Below are 20,649 nucleotides of genomic sequence, written 5' to 3'. Positions count from 1 at the left end.
TGGGATGTGGGGTCAGTGATAGTAGAATATCTGACAGTGCGATGTGTGGTCAGTGATCGGAGACTATCTGACAGTGGGATGTGTGGTCAGTGATAGGAGACTATCTGGCAGTGGGATGTGTGGTCAGTGATCGGAATCTATCTGACTGTGGGATGTGTGGTCAGTGATAGTAGAATATCTGACAGTGCGATGTGTGGTCAGTGATAGGAGACTATCTGGCAGTGGGATGTGTGGTCAGTGATCGGAATCTATCTGACTGTGGGATGTGTGGTCAGTGATAGGAGACTATCTGACAGTGGGATGTGTGGTCAGTGATAGGAGACTATCTGGCAGTGGGATGTGTGGTCAGTGATAGGAGACTATCTGGCAGTGGGATGTGTGGTCAGTGATAGGAGTCTATCTGAAAGTGGGATGAGTGGTCAGTGATAGGAAACTATCTGACAATGGGATGTGTGGTCAGTGATAGGAGTCTATCTGACAGTGGAATGTGTGGTCAGTGATAGTAGAATATCTGGCAGTGGGATGTGTGGTCAGTGATAGGAGACTCCCTGACAGTGGGATGTGGGGTCAGTGATAGTAGAATATCTGGCAGTGGGATGTGTGGTCAGTGATAGGAAACTATCTGACAATGGGATGTGTGGTCAGTGATAGGAGACTATCTGACAGTGGGATGTGGGGTCAGTGATAGGAAACTATCTGACAATGGGATGTGTGGTCAGTGATAGGAGTCTATCTGACAGTGGGATGTGGGGTCAGTGATAGGAAACTATCTGACAATGGGATGTGTGGTCAGTGATAGGAGTCTATCTGGCAGTGGGATGTGTGGTCAGTGATAGGAAACTATCTGACAATGGGATGTGTGGTCAGTGATAGGAGTCTATCTGACAGTGGGATGTGGGGTCAGTGATAGTAGAATATCTGACAGTGCGATGTGTGGTCAGTGATAGGAGACTCCCTGACAGTGGGATGTGTGGTCAGTGATAGGAGATTATCTGACAGTGGGATGTGGGGTCAGTGATAGTAGAATATCTGGCAGTGGGATGTGTGGTCAGTGATAGGAGACTATCTGGCAGTGGGATGTGGGGTCAGTGATAGTAGAATATCTGGCAGTGGGATGTGTGGTCAGTGATAGGAGACTATCTGAAAGTGGGATGAGTGGTCAGTGATAGGAAACTATCTGACAATGGGATGTGTGGTCAGTGATAGGAGTCTATCTGAAAGTGGGATGAGTGGTCAGTGATAGGAAACTATCTGACAATGGGATGTGTGGTCAGTGATAGGAGTCTATCTGAAAGTGGGATGTGTGGTCAGTGATAGGAGTCTATCTGACAGTGGGATGTGGGGTCAGTGATAGTAGAATATCTGGCAGTGGGATGTGTGGTCAGTGATAGGAGACTATCTGAAAGTGGGATGTGGGGTCAGTGATAGGAGACTATCTGAAAGTGGGATGTGTGGTCAGTGATAGGAGTCTATCTGGCAGTGGGATGTGTGGTCAGTGATAGGAGTCTATCTGACAGTGGGATGTGGGGTCAGTGATAGGAGACTATCTGAAAGTGGGATGTGTGGTCAGTGATAGGAGTCTATCTGACAGTGGGATGTGGGGTCAGTGATAGGAGACTATCTGACAGTGGGATGTGTGGTCAGTGATAGGAGTCTATCTGGCAGTGGGATGTGTGGTCAGTGATAGGAGACTATCTGAAAGTGGGATGTGTGGTCAGTGATAGGAGTCTATCTGACAGTGGGATGTGGGGTCAGTGATAGGAGACTATCTGACAGTGGGATGTGTGGTCAGTGATAGGAGTCTATCTGGCAGTGGGATGTGTGGTCAGTGATAGGAGACTATCTGGCAGTGGGATGTGTGGTCAGTGATAGGAGACTATCTGAAAGTGGGATGTGTGGTCAGTGATAGGAGACTATCTGGCAGTGGGATGTGGGGTCAGTGATAGGAGACTATCTGACAGTGGGATGTGTGGTCAGTGATAGGTGACTATCTGACGGTGGGATGTGTGGACAGTGATAGGTCACTATTTGACAGTGGGATGTGTGGTCAGTGAGAGGAGTCTATCTGACAGTGGGATGTGGGGTCAGTGATAGGAGTCTATCTGACAGTGCGATGTGTGGTCAGTGATAGGAGTCTAACTGACTGTGGGATGTGTGGTCAGTGATAGGAGACTATCTGACAGTGGGCTGTGTGGTCAGTGATAGGAGTCTATCTTGCAGTGGGATGTGTGGTCAGTGATAGGAGACTATCTGACAGTGGGCTGTGTGGTCAATGATAGGAGACTATTTGACAGTGGGCTGTGTGGTCAGTGATAGGAGTCTATCTGACAGTGGGATGTGAGGTCAGTGATAGGGGACTATCTGACTTTGGGATGTGTGGTCAGTGATAGGAGACTATCTGACAGTGGGCTGTGTGGTCAGTGATTGGAGTCTATCTTGCAGTGGGATGTGTGGTCAGTGATAGGAGTCTATCTGATAGTGGGCTGTGTGGTCAGTGATAGGAGTCTATCTGATAGTGGGATGTGTGGTCAGTGATAGGGGACTATCTGACAGTGGGATGTGTGGTCAGTGATAGGAGTCTATCTGATAGTGGGATGTGTGGTCAGTGATAGGGGACTATCTGACAGTGGGATGTGTGGTCAGTGATAGGAGACTATCTGACAGTGGGATGTGTGGTCAGTGATAGGAGACTATTTGACAGTGGGCTGTGTGGTCAGTGATAGGAGTCTATCTGATAGTGGGATGTGTGGTCAGTGATAGGGGACTATCTGACAGTGGGATGTGTGGTCAGTGATAGGAGACTATCTGACAGTGGGATGTGTGGTCAGTGATAGGTGACTGTTTGACAGTGGGATGTGTGGTCAGTGATAGGTGACTATCTGACAGTGGGATGTGTGGTCAGTGAGAGGTGTCTATCTGACAGTGGGATGTGTGGTCAGTGATAGGTGACTATTTGACAGTGGGATGTGTGGTCAGTGATAGGTGACTATTTGACAGTGGGATGTGTGGTCAGTGAGAGGTGTCTATCTGACAGTGGGATGTGTGGTCAGTGATAGGAGACTATTTGACAATCGGTTGTGTGGTCAGTGATACGAGACTATTTGACAGTGGAATGCGTCTTCAGTGACAGTAGAATATCTGACAGTGGGATGTGTGGACAGTGATGGGAGACGATCTGACAGTGGGATGTGTGGTCAGTGATGGGAGACGATCTGACAGTGGGATGTGTGGTCAGTGATCGGAGACTATCTCACAATGGGATGTGTGGTCAGTGGTAGGAGTCGATCTGACAGTGGGATGTGTCGTCTGTTAAAGAGTCTATCTGGCAGTGGGATGTGTGGTCAGTGATAGGAGACTATCTGGCAGTGGGATGTATGGTCAGTGATCGGAGACTATCTGACAGTGGGATGTGTGGTCAGTGATCGGTGACTATCTGACAGTGGGATGTGTGGTCAGTGATCGGAGACTATCTGACAGTGGGATGTGTGGTCAGTGATCGGTGACTATCTGGCAGTGGGATGTGTGGTCAGTGATAAGAGACTATCTGGCAGTGGGATGTATGGTCAGTGATCGGAGACTATCTGACAGTGGGATGTGTGGTCAGTGATAGGAGACTATCTGGCAGTGGGATGTATGGTCAGTGATCGGAGACTATCTGACAGTGGGATGTGTGGTCAGTGATCGGAGACTATCTGACAGTGATATGTGTCGTCTGTTAAAGAGTCTATCTGGCAGTGGGATGTGTGGTCAGTGATAAGAGACTATCTGGCAGTGGGATGTATGGTCAGTGATCGGAGACTATCTGACAGTGGGATGTGTGGTCAGTGATAGGAGACTATCTGGCAGTGGGATGTGTGGTCAGTGATCGGAATCTATCTGACTGTGGGATGTGGGGTCAGTGATAGTAGAATATCTGACAGTGCGATGTGTGGTCAGTGATAGGAGACTATCTGACAGTGGGATGTGTGGTCAGTGATAGGAGACTATCTGGCAGTGGGATGTGTGGTCAGTGATAGGAGTCTATCTGACAGTGGGATGTGGGGTCAGTGATAGTAGAATATCTGACAGTGCGATGTGTGGTCAGTGACAGGAGACTATCTGACAGTGGGATGTGTGGTCAGTGATAGGAGTCTATCTGAAAGTGGGATGAGTGGTCAGTGATAGGAAACTATCTGACAATGGGATGTGTGGTCAGTGATAGGAGTCTATCTGACAGTGGGATGTGGGGTCAGTGATAGTAGAATATCTGACAGTGCGATGTGTGGTCAGTGATAGGAGACTCCCTGACAGTGGGATGTGTGGTCAGTGATAGGAGATTATCTGACAGTGGGATGTGTGGTCAGTGATAGGAGTCTATCTGGCAGTGGGATGTATGGTCAGTGATCGGAGACTATCTGACAGTGGGATGTGTGGTCAGTGATAGGAGACTATCTGGCAGTGGGATGTGTGGTCAGTGATCGGAATCTATCTGACTGTGGGATGTGTGGTCAGTGATAGTAGAATATCTGACAGTGCGATGTGTGGTCAGTGATAGGAGACTATCTGACAGTGGGATGTGTGGTCAGTGATAGGAGATTATCTGGCAGTGGGATGTGTGGTCAGTGATAGGAGTCTATCTGGCAGTGGGATGTGTGGTCAGTGATAGGAGTCTATCTGACAGTGGGATGTGGGGTCAGTGATAGGAGACTATCTGACAGTGGGATGTGTGGTCAGTGATAGGTGACTATCTGACGGTGGGATGTATGGTCAGTGATCGGAGACGATCTGACAGTGGGATGTGTGGTCAGTGATCGGTGACTATTTGACAGTGGTATGTGTGGTCAGTGAGAGGTGTCTATCTGACAGTGGGATGTGTGGTCAGTGATAGGTGACTATTTGACAGTGGGATGTGTGGTCAGTGAGAGGTGTCTATCTGACAGTGGGATGTGTGGTCAGTGATAGGAGACTATTTGACAATGGGTTGTGTGGTCAGTGATACGAGACTATTTGACAGTGGAATGCGTGGTCAGTGACAGTAGAATATCTGACAGTGGGATGTGTGGACAGTGATGGGAGACGATCTGACAGTGGGATGTGTGGTCAGTGATAGGAGACTATCTGACAGTGGGATGTGTGGTCAGTGATCGGAGACTATCTGACAATGGGATGTGTGGTCAGTGATAGGAGTCGATCTGACAGTGGGATGTGTCGTCTGTTAAAGAGTCTATCCCGCAGTGCGATGTGTGGTCAGTGATAGGAGACTATCTGACAGTGGGATGTGTGGTCAGTGATAGGAGTCTATCTGACAGTGGGATGTGTGGTCAGTGATAGGTCACGATTTGACAGTGGGATGTGTGGTCACTGACAGGAGTCTATCTGACTGTGGGATGTGTGGTCAGTGATAGGAGACTATCTGACAGTGGGCTGTGTGGTCAGTGATAGGAGTCTATATTACAGTTGGATGTGTGGTCAGTGATTGGAGTCTAACTGACTGTGGGATGTGTGGTCAGTGATAGGAGTCTATCTGATAGTGGGATGTGTGGTCAGTGATAGGGGACTATCTGACAGTGGGATGTGTGGTCAGTGATAGGAGACTATTTGACAATCGGTTGTGTGGTCAGTGATACGAGACTATTTGACAGTGGAATGCGTCGTCAGTGACAGTAGAATATCTGATAGTGGGATGTGTGGTCAGTGATCGGAGACTATCTCACAATGGGATGTGTGGTCAGTGGTAGGAGTCGATCTGACAGTGGGATGTGTGGTCAGTGATAGGAGACTATCTGACAGTGGGATGTGTGGTCAGTGATCGGAGACTATCTCACAATGGGATGTGTGGTCAGTGGTAGGAGTCGATCTGACAGTGGGATGTGTCGTCTGTTAAAGAGTCTATCTGGCAGTGGGATGTGTGGTCAGTGATAGGAGACTATCTGGCAGTGGGATGTATGGTCACTGATCGGAGACTATCTGACAGTGGGATGTGTGGTCAGTGATCGGTGACTATCTGACAGTGGGATGTGTGGTCAGTGATCGGAGACTATCTGACAGTGATATGTGTCGTCTGTTAAAGAGTCTATCTGGCAGTGGGATGTGTGGTCAGTGATAAGAGACTATCTGGCAGTGGGATGTATGGTCAGTGATCGGAGACTATCTGACAGTGGGATGTGTGGTCAGTGATAGGAGACTATCTGGCAGTGGGATGTATGGTCAGTGATCGGAGACTATCTGACAGTGGGATGTGTGGTCAGTGATAGGAAACTATCTGGCAGTGGGATGTATGGTCAGTGATCGGAGACTATCTGACAGTGGGATGTGTGGTCAGTGATAGGAGACTATCTGGCAGGGGGATGTGTGGTCAGTGATCGGAATCTATCTGACTGTGGGATGTGGGGTCAGTGATAGTAGAATATCTGACAGTGCGATGTGTGGTCAGTGATAGGAGACTATCTGACAGTGGGATGTGTGGTCAGTGATAGGAGTCTATCTGACAGTGGGATGTGGGGTCAGTGATAGTAGAATATCTGACAGTGCGATGTGTGGTCAGTGACAGGAGACTATCTGACAGTGGGATGTGTGGTCAGTGATAGGAGACTATCTGGCAGTGGGATGTGTGGTCAGTGATAGGAGTCTATCTGACAGTGGGATGTGGGGTCAGTGATAGTAGAATATCTGACAGTGCGATGTGTGGTCAGTGACAGGAGACTATCTGACAGTGGGATGTGTGGTCAGTGATAGGAGTCTATCTGAAAGTGGGATGAGTGGTCAGTGATAGGAAACTATCTGACAATGGGATGTGTGGTCAGTGATAGGAGTCTATCTGACAGTGGGATGTGGGGTCAGTGATAGTAGAATATCTGACAGTGCGATGTGTGGTCAGTGATCGGAGACTATCTGACAGTGGGATGTGTGGTCAGTGATAGGAGACTATCTGGCAGTGGGATGTGTGGTCAGTGATCGGAATCTATCTGACTGTGGGATGTGTGGTCAGTGATAGTAGAATATCTGACAGTGCGATGTGTGGTCAGTGATAGGAGACTATCTGGCAGTGGGATGTGTGGTCAGTGATAGGAGTCTATCTGACAGTGGGATGTGGGGTCAGTGATAGTAGAATATCTGACAGTGCGATGTGTGGTCAGTGACAGGAGACTATCTGACAGTGGGATGTGTGGTCAGTGATAGGAGTCTATCTGAAAGTGGGATGAGTGGTCAGTGATAGGAAACTATCTGACAATGGGATGTGTGGTCAGTGATAGGAGTCTATCTGACAGTGGGATGTGGGGTCAGTGATAGTAGAATATCTGGCAGTGGGATGTGGGGTCAGTGATAGTAGAATATCTGGCAGTGGGATGTATGGTCAGTGATAGGAGACTATCTGACAATGGGATGTGTGGTCAGTGATAGGAGTCTATCTGACAGTGGGATGTGGGGTCAGTGATAGTAGAATATCTGACAGTGCGATGTGTGGTCAGTGATAGGAGACTCCCTGACAGTGGGATGTGGGGTCAGTGATAGTAGAATATCTGGCAGTGGAATGTGTGGTCAGTGATAGTAGAATATCTGGCAGTGGGATGTGTGGTCAGTGATAGGAGACTATCTGACAATGGGATGTGTGGTCAGTGATAGGAGACTATCTGACAATGGGATGTGTGGTCAGTGATAGGAGTCTATCTGACAGTGGGATGTGTGGTCAGTGATAGTAGAATATCTGGCAGTGGAATGTGTGGTCAGTGATAGTAGAATATCTGGCAGTGGGATGTGTGGTCAGTGATAGGAGACTATCTGACAGTGGGATGTGTGGTCAGTGATAGGAGACTATCTGACAATGGGATGTGTGGTCAGTGATAGGAGACTATCTGACAGTGGGATGTGTGGTCAGTGATAGGAGACTATCTGACAATGGGATGTGTGGTCAGTGATAGGAGTCTATCTGACAATGGGATGTGTGGTCAGTGATAGGAGTCTATCTGACAGTGGGATGTGTGGTCAGTGATAGGAGACTATCTGACAGTGGGATGTGTGGTCAGTGATAGGAGTCTATCTGACAGTGGGATGTGTGGTCAGTGATAGTAGACTATCTGACAGTGGGATGTGTGGTCAGTGATAGGAGACTATCTGACAGTGGGATGTGTGGTCAGTGATAGGAGACTATCTGACAATGGGATGTGTGGTCAGTGATAGGAGTCTATCTGACAGTGGGATGTGTGGTCAGTGATAGTAGACTATCTGACAGTGGGATGTGTGGTCAGTGATAGGAGACTATCTGACAATGGGATGTGTGGTCAGTGATAGGAGACTATCTGACAGTGGGATGTGTGGTCAGTGATAGGAGACTATCTGACAATGGGATGTGTGGTCAGTGATAGGAGTCTATCTGACAATGGGATGTGTGGTCAGTGATAGGAGTCTATCTGACAGTGGGATGTGTGGTCAGTGATAGGAGACTATCTGACAGTGGGATGTGTGGTCAGTGATAGGAGTCTATCTGACAGTGGGATGTGTGGTCAGTGATAGTAGACTATCTGACAGTGGGATGTGTGGTCAGTGATAGGAGACTATCTGACAGTGGGATGTGTGGTCAGTGATAGGAGACTATCTGACAATGGGATGTGTGGTCAGTGATAGGAGTCTATCTGACAGTGGGATGTGTGGTCAGTGATAGTAGACTATCTGACAGTGGGATGTGTGGTCAGTGATAGGAGACTATCTGACAGTGGGATGTGTGGTCAGTGATAGGAGACTATCTGACAATGGGATGTGTGGTCAGTGATAGGAGACTATCTGACAGTGGGATGTGTGGTCAGTGATAGGAGACTATCTGACAATGGGATGTGTGGTCAGTGATAGGAGTCTATCTGACAGTGGGATGTGTGGTCAGTGATAGGAGTCTATCTGGCAGTGGGATGTGTGGTCAGTGATAGGAGTCTATCTGGCAGTGGGATGTGTGGTCAGTGATAGGAGTCTATCTGGCAGTGGGATGTGTGGTCAGTGATAGGAGACTATCTGACAGTGGGATGTGGGGTCAGTGATAGTAGAATATCTGGCAGTGGAATGTGTGGTCAGTGATAGTAGAATATCTGGCAGTGGGATGTGTGGTCAGTGATAGGAGACTATCTGACAATGGGATGTGTGGTCAGTGATAGGAGTCTATCTGACAGTGGGATGTGGGGTCAGTGATAGTAGAATATCTGACAGTGGGATGTGTGGTCAGTGATAGGAGACTATCTGAAAGTGGGATGTGTGGTCAGTGATAGGAGTCTATCTGACAGTGGGATGTGGGGTCAGTGATAGGAGACTATCTGAAAGTGGGATGTGTGGTCAGTGATAGGAGTCTATCTGACAGTGGGATGTGGGGTCAGTGATAGGAGACTATCTGACAGTGGGATGTGGGGTCAGTGATAGGAGTCTATCTGGCAGTGGGATGTGTGGTCAGTGATAGGAGACTATCTGAAAGTGGGATGTGTGGTCAGTGATAGGAGTCTATCTGACAGTGGGATGTGGGGTCAGTGATAGGAGACTATCTGACAGTGGGATGTGGGGTCAGTGATAGGAGTCTATCTGACAGTGGGATGTGGGGTCAGTGATAGGAGTCTATCTGGCAGTGGGATGTGTGGTCAGTGATAGGAGACTATCTGAAAGTGGGATGTGTGGTCAGTGATAGGAGTCTATCTGACAGTGGGATGTGGGGTCAGTGATAGGAGACTATCTGACAGTGGGATGTGTGGTCAGTGATAGTAGAATATCTGGCAGTGGGATGTGTGGTCAGTGATAGGAGACTATCTGACAGTGGGATGTGGGGTCAGTGATAGGAGTCTATCTGGCAGTGGGATGTGTGGTCAGTGATAGGAGACTATCTGAAAGTGGGATGTGTGGTCAGTGATAGGAGTCTATCTGACAGTGGGATGTGGGGTCAGTGATAGGAGACTATCTGACAGTGGGATGTGTGGTCAGTGATAGGAGACTATCTGAAAGTGGGATGTGTGGTCAGTGATAGGAGTCTATCTGACAGTGGGATGTGGGGTCAGTGATAGGAGTCTATCTGACAGTGGGATGTGGGGTCAGTGATAGGAGTCTATCTGGCAGTGGGATGTGTGGTCAGTGATAGGAGACTATCTGAAAGTGGGATGTGTGGTCAGTGATAGGAGTCTATCTGACAGTGGGATGTGGGGTCAGTGATAGGAGACTATCTGACAGTGGGATGTGTGGTCAGTGATAGTAGAATATCTGGCAGTGGGATGTGTGGTCAGTGATAGGAGACTATCTGACAATGGGATGTGTGGTCAGTGATAGGAGACTATCTGACAGTGGGATGTGTGGTCAGTGATAGGAGACTATCTGACAATGGGATGTGTGGTCAGTGATAGGAGTCTATCTGACAGTGGGATGTGTGGTCAGTGATAGTAGAATATCTGGCAGTGGGATGTGTGGTCAGTGATAGGAGACTATCTGACAGTGGGATGTGTGGTCAGTGATAGGAGACTATCTGACAATGGGATGTGTGGTCAGTGATAGGAGTCTATCTGACAGTGGGATGTGTGGTCAGTGATAGGAGTCTATCTGGCAGTGGGATGTGTGGTCAGTGATAGTAGAATATCTGACAGTGGGATGTGGGGTCAGTGATAGTAGAATATCTGGCAGTGGGATGTGTGGTCAGTGATAGGAGTCTATCTGACAGTGGGATGTGGGGTCAGTGATAGTAGAATATCTGGCAGTGGGATGTGTGGTCAGTGATAGGAGATTATCTGACAGTGGGATGTGGGGTCAGTGATAGTAGAATATCTGGCAGTGGGATGTGTGGTCAGTGATAGGAGACTATCTGACAATGGGATGTGTGGTCAGTGATAGGAGTCTATCTGACAGTGGGATGTGGGGTCAGTGATAGTAGAATATCTGGCAGTGGGATGTGTGGTCAGTGATAGGAGTCTATCTGGCAGTGGGATGTGTGGTCAGTGATAGGAGACTATCTGACAGTGGGATGTGGGGTCAGTGATAGGAGACTATCTGAAAGTGGGATGTGTGGTCAGTGATAGGAGTCTATCTGACAGTGGGATGTGGGGTCAGTGATAGGAGACTATCTGACAGTGGGATGTGTGGTCAGTGATAGGAGTCTATCTGGCAGTGGGATGTGTGGTCAGTGATAGGAGACTATCTGAAAGTGGGATGTGTGGTCAGTGATAGGAGTCTATCTGACAGTGGGATGTGGGGTCAGTGATAGGAGACTATCTGACAGTGGGATGTGTGGTCAGTGATAGGAGACTATCTGGCAGTGGGATGTGTGGTCAGTGATAGGAGTCTATCTGGCAGTGGGATGTGTGGTCAGTGATAGGAGACTATCTGGCAGTGGGATGTGTGGTCAGTGATAGGAGACTATCTGAAAGTGGGATGTGTGGTCAGTGATAGGAGTCTATCTGACAGTGGGATGTGGGGTCAGTGATAGGAGACTATCTGACAGTGGGATGTGTGGTCAGTGATAGGAGTCTATCTGGCAGTGGGATGTGTGGTCAGTGATAGGAGACTATCTGAAAGTGGGATGTGTGGTCAGTGATAGGAGACTATCTGAAAGTGGGATGTGTGGTCAGTGATAGGAGTCTATCTGACAGTGGGATGTGGGGTCAGTGATAGGAGACTATCTGAAAGTGGGATGTGTGGTCAGTGATAGGAGACTATCTGAAAGTGGGATGTGTGGTCAGTGATAGGAGTCTATCTGACAGTGGGATGTGGGGTCAGTGATAGGAGACTATCTGACAGTGGGATGTGTGGTCAGTGATAGGTGACTATCTGACGGTGGGATGTGTGGACAGTGATAGGTCACTATTTGACAGTGGGATGTGTGGTCAGTGAGAGGAGTCTATCTGACAGTGGGATGTGGGGTCAGTGATAGGAGTCTATCTGACAGTGCGATGTGTGGTCAGTGATAGGAGTCTAACTGACTGTGGGATGTGTGGTCAGTGATAGGAGACTATCTGACAGTGGGCTGTGTGGTCAGTGATAGGAGTCTATCTTGCAGTGGGATGTGTGGTCAGTGATAGGAGACTATCTGACAGTGGGCTGTGTGGTCAATGATAGGAGACTATTTGACAGTGGGCTGTGTGGTCAGTGATAGGAGTCTATCTGACAGTGGGATGTGAGGTCAGTGATAGGGGACTATCTGACTTTGGGATGTGTGGTCAGTGATAGGAGACTATCTGACAGTGGGCTGTGTGGTCAGTGATTGGAGTCTATCTTGCAGTGGGATGTGTGGTCAGTGATAGGAGTCTATCTGATAGTGGGCTGTGTGGTCAGTGATAGGAGTCTATCTGATAGTGGGATGTGTGGTCAGTGATAGGGGACTATCTGACAGTGGGATGTGTGGTCAGTGATAGGAGTCTATCTGATAGTGGGATGTGTGGTCAGTGATAGGGGACTATCTGACAGTGGGATGTGTGGTCAGTGATAGGAGACTATCTGACAGTGGGATGTGTGGTCAGTGATAGGAGACTATTTGACAGTGGGCTGTGTGGTCAGTGATAGGAGTCTATCTGATAGTGGGATGTGTGGTCAGTGATAGGGGACTATCTGACAGTGGGATGTGTGGTCAGTGATAGGAGACTATCTGACAGTGGGATGTGTGGTCAGTGATAGGTGACTGTTTGACAGTGGGATGTGTGGTCAGTGATAGGTGACTATCTGACAGTGGGATGTGTGGTCAGTGAGAGGTGTCTATCTGACAGTGGGATGTGTGGTCAGTGATAGGTGACTATTTGACAGTGGGATGTGTGGTCAGTGATAGGTGACTATTTGACAGTGGGATGTGTGGTCAGTGAGAGGTGTCTATCTGACAGTGGGATGTGTGGTCAGTGATAGGAGACTATTTGACAATCGGTTGTGTGGTCAGTGATACGAGACTATTTGACAGTGGAATGCGTCTTCAGTGACAGTAGAATATCTGACAGTGGGATGTGTGGACAGTGATGGGAGACGATCTGACAGTGGGATGTGTGGTCAGTGATGGGAGACGATCTGACAGTGGGATGTGTGGTCAGTGATCGGAGACTATCTCACAATGGGATGTGTGGTCAGTGGTAGGAGTCGATCTGACAGTGGGATGTGTCGTCTGTTAAAGAGTCTATCTGGCAGTGGGATGTGTGGTCAGTGATAGGAGACTATCTGGCAGTGGGATGTATGGTCAGTGATCGGAGACTATCTGACAGTGGGATGTGTGGTCAGTGATCGGTGACTATCTGACAGTGGGATGTGTGGTCAGTGATCGGAGACTATCTGACAGTGGGATGTGTGGTCAGTGATCGGTGACTATCTGGCAGTGGGATGTGTGGTCAGTGATAAGAGACTATCTGGCAGTGGGATGTATGGTCAGTGATCGGAGACTATCTGACAGTGGGATGTGTGGTCAGTGATAGGAGTCTATCTGGCAGTGGGATGTGTGGTCAGTGATAGGAGTCTATCTGACAGTGCGATGTGTGGTCAGTGATAGGAGACTATCTGACAGTGGGATGTGTGGTCAGTGATAGGAGTCTATCTGACAGTGGGATGTGTGGTCAGTGATAGGTCATGATTTGACAGTGGGATGTGTGGTCACTGACAGGAGTCTATCTGACAGTGGGATGTGTGGTCAGTGATAGGAGACTATCTGACAGTGGGATGTGTGGTCAGTGATAGGTGACTATCTGACAGTGGGCTGTGCGGTCAGTGATAGGAGTCTATCTTACAGTTGGATGTGTGGTCAGTGATTGGAGTCTAACTGACTGTGGGATGCGTGGTCAGTGATAGGAGACTATCTGACAGTGGGTTGTGTGGTCAGTGATAGGAGTCTATCTTGCAGTGGGATGTGTGGTCAGTGATAGGAGACTATCTGACAGTGGGCTGTGTGGTCAGTGATAGGAGACTATTTGACAGTGGGCTGTGTGGTCAGTGATAGGACTCTATCTGACAGTGGGATGTGTGGTCAGTGATAGGGGACTATCTGACAGTGGGATGTGTGGTCAGTGATAGGAGACTATCTGACACTGGGATGTGTGGTCAGTGATAGGTGACTATTTGACAGTGGTATGTGTGGTCAGTGAGAGGTGTCTATCTGACAGTGGGATGTGTGGTCAGTGATAGGTGACTATTTGACAGTGGGATGTGTGGTCAGTGAGAGGTGTCTATCTGACAGTGGGATGTGTGGTCAGTGATAGGAGACTATTTGACAATGGGTTGTGTGGTCAGTGATACGAGACTATTTGACAGTGGAATGCGTGGTCAGTGACAGTAGAATATCTGACAGTGGGATGTGTGGACAGTGATGGGAGACGATCTGACAGTGGGATGTGTGGTCAGTGATAGGAGACTATCTGACAGTGGGATGTGTGGTCAGTGATCGGAGACTATCTGACAATGGGATGTGTGGTCAGTGAGAGGAGTCGATCTGACAGTGGGATGTGTCGTCTGTTAAAGAGTCTATCCCGCAGTGCGATGTGTGGTCAGTGATAGGAGACTATCTGACAGTGGGATGTGTGGTCAGTGATAGGAGTCTATCTGACAGTGGGATGTGTGGTCAGTGATAGGTCACGATTTGACAGTGGGATGTGTGGTCACTGACAGGAGTCTATCTGACTGTGGGATGTGTGGTCAGTGATAGGAGACTATCTGACAGTGGGCTGTGTGGTCAGTGATAGGAGTCTATATTACAGTTGGATGTGTGGTCAGTGATTGGAGTCTAACTGACTGTGGGATGTGTGGTCAGTGATAGGAGTCTATCTGATAGTGGGATGTGTGGTCAGTGATAGGGGACTATCTGACAGTGGGATGTGTGGTCAGTGATAGGAGACTATCTGACAGTGGGATGTGTGGTCAGTGATAGGAGACTATTTGACAGTGGGATGTATGGTCAGTGATAGGAGTCTATCTGATAGTGGGATGTGTGGTCAGTGATAGGAGACTATCTGACAGTGGGATGTGGGGTCAGTGATAGTAGAATATCTGGCAGTGGGATGTGTGGTCAGTGATAGGAGTCTATCTGACAGTGGGATGTGGGGTCAGTGATAGTAGAATATCTGGCAGTGGGATGTGTGGTCAGTGATAGGAGTCTATCTGACAGTGGGATGTGTGGTCAGTGATAGGAGTCTATCTGATAGTGGGATGTGTGGTCAGTGATAGGAGACTATCTGACAGTGGGATGTGGGGTCAGTGATAGTAGAATATCTGGCAGTGGGATGTGTGGTCAGTGATAGGAGTCTATCTGACAGTGGGATGTGGGGTCAGTGATAGGAGACTATCTGACAGTGGGATGTGTGGTCAGTGATAGGTGACTATCTGACGGTGGGATGTGTGGACAGTGATAGGTCACTATTTGACAGTGGGATGTGTGGTCAGTGAGAGGAGTCTATCTGACAGTGGGATGTGGGGTCAGTGATAGGAGTCTATCTGGCAGTGGGATGTGTGGTCAGTGATAGGAGTCTATCTGACAGTGCGATGTGTGGTCAGTGATAGGAGTCTAACTGACTGTGGGATGTGTGGTCAGTGATAGGAGACTATCTGACAGTGGGCTGTGTGGTCAGTGATAGGAGTCTATCTTGCAGTGGGATGTGTGGTCAGTGATAGGAGAATATCTGACAGTGGGCTGTGTGGTCAATGATAGGAGACTATTTGACAGTGGGCTGTGTGGTCAGTGATAGGAGTCTATCTGACAGTGGGATGTGTGGTCAGTGATAGGGGACTATCTGACAGTGGGATGTGTGGTCAGTGATAGGAGACTATCTGACAGTGGGATGTGTGGTCAGTGATAGGTGACTATTTTACAGTGGTATGTGTGGTCAGTGAGAGGTGTCTATCTGACAGTGGGATGTGTGGTCAGTGATAGGTGACTATTTGACAGTGGGATGTGTGGTCAGTGAGAGGTGTCTATCTGACAGTGGGATGTGTGGTCAGTGATAGGAGACTATTTGACAATGGGTTGTGTGGTCAGTGATACGAGACTATTTGACAGTGGAATGCGTGGTCAGTGACAGTAGAATATCTGACAGTGGGATGTGTGGACAGTGATGGGAGACGATCTGACAGTGGGATGTGTGGTCAGTGATAGGAGACTATCTGACAGTGGGATGTGTGGTCAGTGATCGGAGACTATCTGACAATGGGATGTGTGGTCAGTGATAGGAGTCGATCTGACAGTGGGATGTGTCGTCTGTTAAAGAGTCTATCTGGCAGTGGGATGTGTGGTCAGTGATAGGAGACTATCTGGCAGTGGGATGTATGGTCAGTGATCGGAGACTATCTGACAGTGGGATGTGTGGTCAGTGATCGGAGACTATCTGACAGTGGGATGTGTGGTCAGTGATCGGAGACTATCTGACAGTGATATGTGTCGTCTGTTAAAGAGACTATCTGGCAGTGGGATGTATGGTCAGTGATCGGAGACTATCTGACAGTGATATGTGTCGTCTGTTAAAGAGTCTATCTGGCAGTGGGATGTGTGGTCAGTGATAGGAGACTATCTGGCAGTGGGATGTATGGTCAGTGATCGGAGACTATCTGACAGTGGGATGTGTGGTCAGTGATAGGAGACTATCTGGCAGTGGGATGTGTGGTCAGTGATCGGAGTCTATCTGACTGTGGGATGTGGGGTCAGTGATAGTAGAATATCTGACAGTGCGATGTGTGGTCAGTGACAGGAGACTATCTGACAGTGGGATGTGTGGTCAGTGATCGGAGTCTATCTGACAGTGGGATGTGGGGTCAGTGATAGTAGAATATCTGACAGTGCGATGTGTGGTCAGTGACAGGAGACTATCTGACAGTGGGATGTGTGGTCAGTGATAGGAGTCTATCTGAAAGTGGGATGAGTGGTCAGTGATAGTAGAATATCTGACAGTGCGATGTGTGGTCAGTGATAGGAGACTCTCTGACAGTGGGATGTGTGGTCAGTGATAGGAGATTATCTGACAGTGGGATGTGGGGTCAGTGATAGTAGAATATCTGACAGTGGGATGTGTGGTCAGTGATAGGAGTCTATCTGGCAGTGGGATGTGTGGTCAGTGATAGGAAACTATCTGACAATGGGATGTGTGGTCAGTGATAGGAGTCTATCTGGCAGTGGGATGTGTGGTCAGTGATAGGAGTCTATCTGGCAGTAGGATGTGTGGTCAGTGATAGGAGTCTATCTGACAGTGGGATGTGGGGTCAGTGATAGGAGACTATCTGACAGTGGGATGTGTGGTCAGTGATAGGTGACTATCTGACTGTGGGATGTGGGGTCAGTGATAGGAGTCTATCTGACAGTGGGATGTGTGGTCAGTGATCGGAGTCTATCTGACAGTGGGATGTGGGGTCAGTGATAGGAGACTATCTGACAGTGGGATGTGGGGTCAGTGATAGGAGTCTATCTGACAGTGGGATGTGGGGTCTGTGATAGGAGTCTATCTGGCAGTGGGATGTGTGGTCAGTGATAGGAGTCTATCTGACAGTGGGATGTGGGGTCAGTGATAGGAGACTATCTGACAGTGGGATGTGGGGTCAGTGATAGGAGTCTATCTGACAGTGGGATGTGGGGTCAGTGATCGGAGACTATCTGACAGTGGGATGTGTGGTCAGTGATACGTGACTATCTGACTGTGGGATGTGTGGTCAGTGATAGGTGACTATCTGACTGTGGGATGTGTGGTCAGTGATAGGAGACTATCTGACTGTGGGATGTGTGGTCAGTGATAGGAGACTATCTGACAGTGGGATGTGTGGTCAGTGATAGGAGTCTATCTGACAGTGGAATGCGTGGACAGCAATAGGAGACTATCTGACAGTGGGATGTGTGGTCAGTGATAGGAGTCTATCTGACAGTGGGATGTGTGGTCAGTGATAGGAGTCGATCTGACAGTGGTATGTGTGGTCAGTGATAGGAGTCGATCTGACAGTGGGATGTGTGGTCAGTGATAGGAGTCTATCTGACAATGGGATGTGTGGTCAGTGATCGGTGACTATCTGACTGTGGGATGTGTGGTCAGTGATAGGAGACTATATGACAGTGGGATGTGTGGTCAGTGATAGGTGACTATCTGACTGTGGGATGTGTGGTCAGTGATAGGAGACTATCTGACAGTGGGATGTGTGGTCAGTGATAGGTGACTATTTGACAGTGGGATGTGTCGTCAGTGAGAGGAGTCTATCTGACAGTGGAATGCGTGGTCAGTAATAGGAGACTATCTGACAGGGGGATGTGTGGTCACTGATAGGAGACTATTTGACAGTGGGATGTGTGGTCAGTGAGAGGAGACTATTTGACAGTGGGATGTGTGGTCAGTGATAGGAGTCGATCTGACAGTGGCATGTGTGGTCACTGATAGGAGTCTATCTGACAGTGGGATGTGTGGTCAGTGATAGGAGACTATTTGACAGTGGGATGTGTGGTCAGTGAAAGGAGACTATTTGACAGTGGGATGTGTGGTCAGTGATAGGAGACTATTTGACAGTGGGATGTGTGGTCAGTGATAGGAGACTATTTGACAGTGGGATGTGTGGTCCATGAAAGGAGACTATTTGACAGTGGGATGTGTGGTCAGTGATAGGAGACTATTTGACAGTGGGAAGTGTGGTCAGTGATAGGAGACTATTTGACAGTGGGATGTGTGGTCAGTGATAGGAAACTATTTGACAGTGGGAAGTGTGGTCAGTGATAGGAGACTATTTGACAGTGGGATGTGTGGTCAGTGATAGGAGAATATTTGACAGTGGGATGTGTGGTCAGTGAAAGGAGACTATTTGACAGTGGGATGTGTGGTCAGTGAAAGGAGACTATTTGACACTGGGATGTGTGGTCAGTGAAAGGAGACTATTTGACAGTGGGATGTGTGGTCAGTGAAAGGAGACTATTTGACAGTGGGATGTGTGGTCAGTGAAAGGAGACTATTTGACAGTGGGATGTGTGGTCAGTGATAGGAGACTATTTGACAGTGGGATGTGTGGTCAGTGATAGGAGACTATTTGACAGTGGGATGTGTGGTCAGTGATAGGAGACTATTTGACAGTGGGATGTGCGGTCAGTGAAAGGAGACTATTTGACAGTGGGATGTGTGGTCAGTGAAAGGAGACTATTTGACAGTGGGATGAGTGGTCAGTGATGGGAGACTATTTGACAGTGGGATGTGTGGTCAGTGATAGGAGACTATTTGACAGTGGGATGTGTGGTCAGTGATAGGAGACTATTTGACAGTGGGATGTGTGGTCAGTGATAGGAGACTATTTGACAGTGGGATGTGTGGTCAGTGAAAGGAGACTATTTGACAGTGGGATGTGTGGTCAGTGATAGGAGACTATTTGAAAGTGGGATGTGTTGTCAGTGAAAGGAGACTATTTGACAGTGGGATGTGTGGTCAGTGATAGGAGACTATTTGACTGTGGGATGTGTGGTCAGTGAAAGGAGACTATTTGACAGTGGGATGTGTGGTCAGTGAAAGGAGACTATTTGACAGTGGGATGTGTGGTCAGTGAAAGGAGACTATTTGACAGTGGGATGTGTGGTCAGTGAAAGGAGACTATTTGACAGTGGGAAGTGTGGTCAGTGAAAGCAGACTATTTGACAGTGGGATGTGTGGTCAGTGATAGGAGACTATTTGACAGTGGGATGTGTGGTCAGTGATAGGAGACTATTTGACAGTGGGATGTGTGGTCAGTGATAGGAGACTATTTGACAGTGGGATGTGCGGTCAGTGAAAGGAGACTATTTGACAGTGGGATGTGTGGTCAGTGAAAGGAGACTATTTGACAGTGGGATGTGTGGTCAGTGATGGGAGACTATTTGACAGTGGGATGTGTGGTCAGTGATAGGAGACTATTTGACAGTGGGATGTGTGGTCATTGATAGGAGACTATTTGACAGTGGGATGTGTGGTCAGTGATAGGAGACTATTTGACAGTGGGATGTGTGGTCAGTGAAAGGAGACTATTTGACAGTGGGATGTGTGGTCAGTGAAAGGAGACTATTTGACAGTGGGATGTGTGGTCAGTGATAGGAGACTATTTGACAGTGGGATATGTGGTCAGTGAAAGGAGACTATTTGACAGTGGGATGTGTGGTCAGTGATAGGAGACTATCTGACAATGGGATGTTTGGTCAGTGAAAGGAGACTATTTGACAGTGGGATGTGTGGTCAGTGATAGGAGACTATTTGACAGTGGGAAGTGTGGTCAGTGATAGGAGACTATTTGACAGTGGGATGTGTGGTCAGTGATAGGAGACTATTTGACAGTGGGATGTGTGGTCAGTGAAAGGAGACTATTTGACAGTGGGATGTGTGGTCAGTGATAGGAGACTATTTGACAGTGGGATATGTGGTCAGTGAAAGGAGACTATTTGACAGTGGGATGTGTGGTCAGTGATAGGAGACTATCTGACAATGGGATGTTTGGTCCGTGAAAGGAGACTATTTGACAGTGGGATGTGTGGTCAGTGATAGGAGACTATTTGACAGTGGGAAGTGTGGTCAGTGATAGGAGACTATTTGACAGTGGGATGTGTGGTCAGTGATAGGAGACTATTTGACAGTGGGAAGTGTGGTCAGTGATAGGAGACTATTTGACAGTGGGATGTGTGGTCAGTGATAGGAGACTATTTGACAGTGGGAAGTGTGGTCAGTGATAGGAGACTATTTGACAGTGGGATGTGTGGTCAGTGATAGGAGACTATTTGACAGTGGGAAGTGTGGT

This window comes from Heterodontus francisci, chromosome 16 (genome assembly GCF_036365525.1).
Source record: "Heterodontus francisci isolate sHetFra1 chromosome 16, sHetFra1.hap1, whole genome shotgun sequence".
Classification (NCBI taxonomy): Eukaryota; Metazoa; Chordata; class Chondrichthyes; order Heterodontiformes; family Heterodontidae; genus Heterodontus; species Heterodontus francisci.
The sequence above is the reverse complement of the archived record's forward strand: the minus strand, read 5'-3'. Positions refer to the sequence as shown.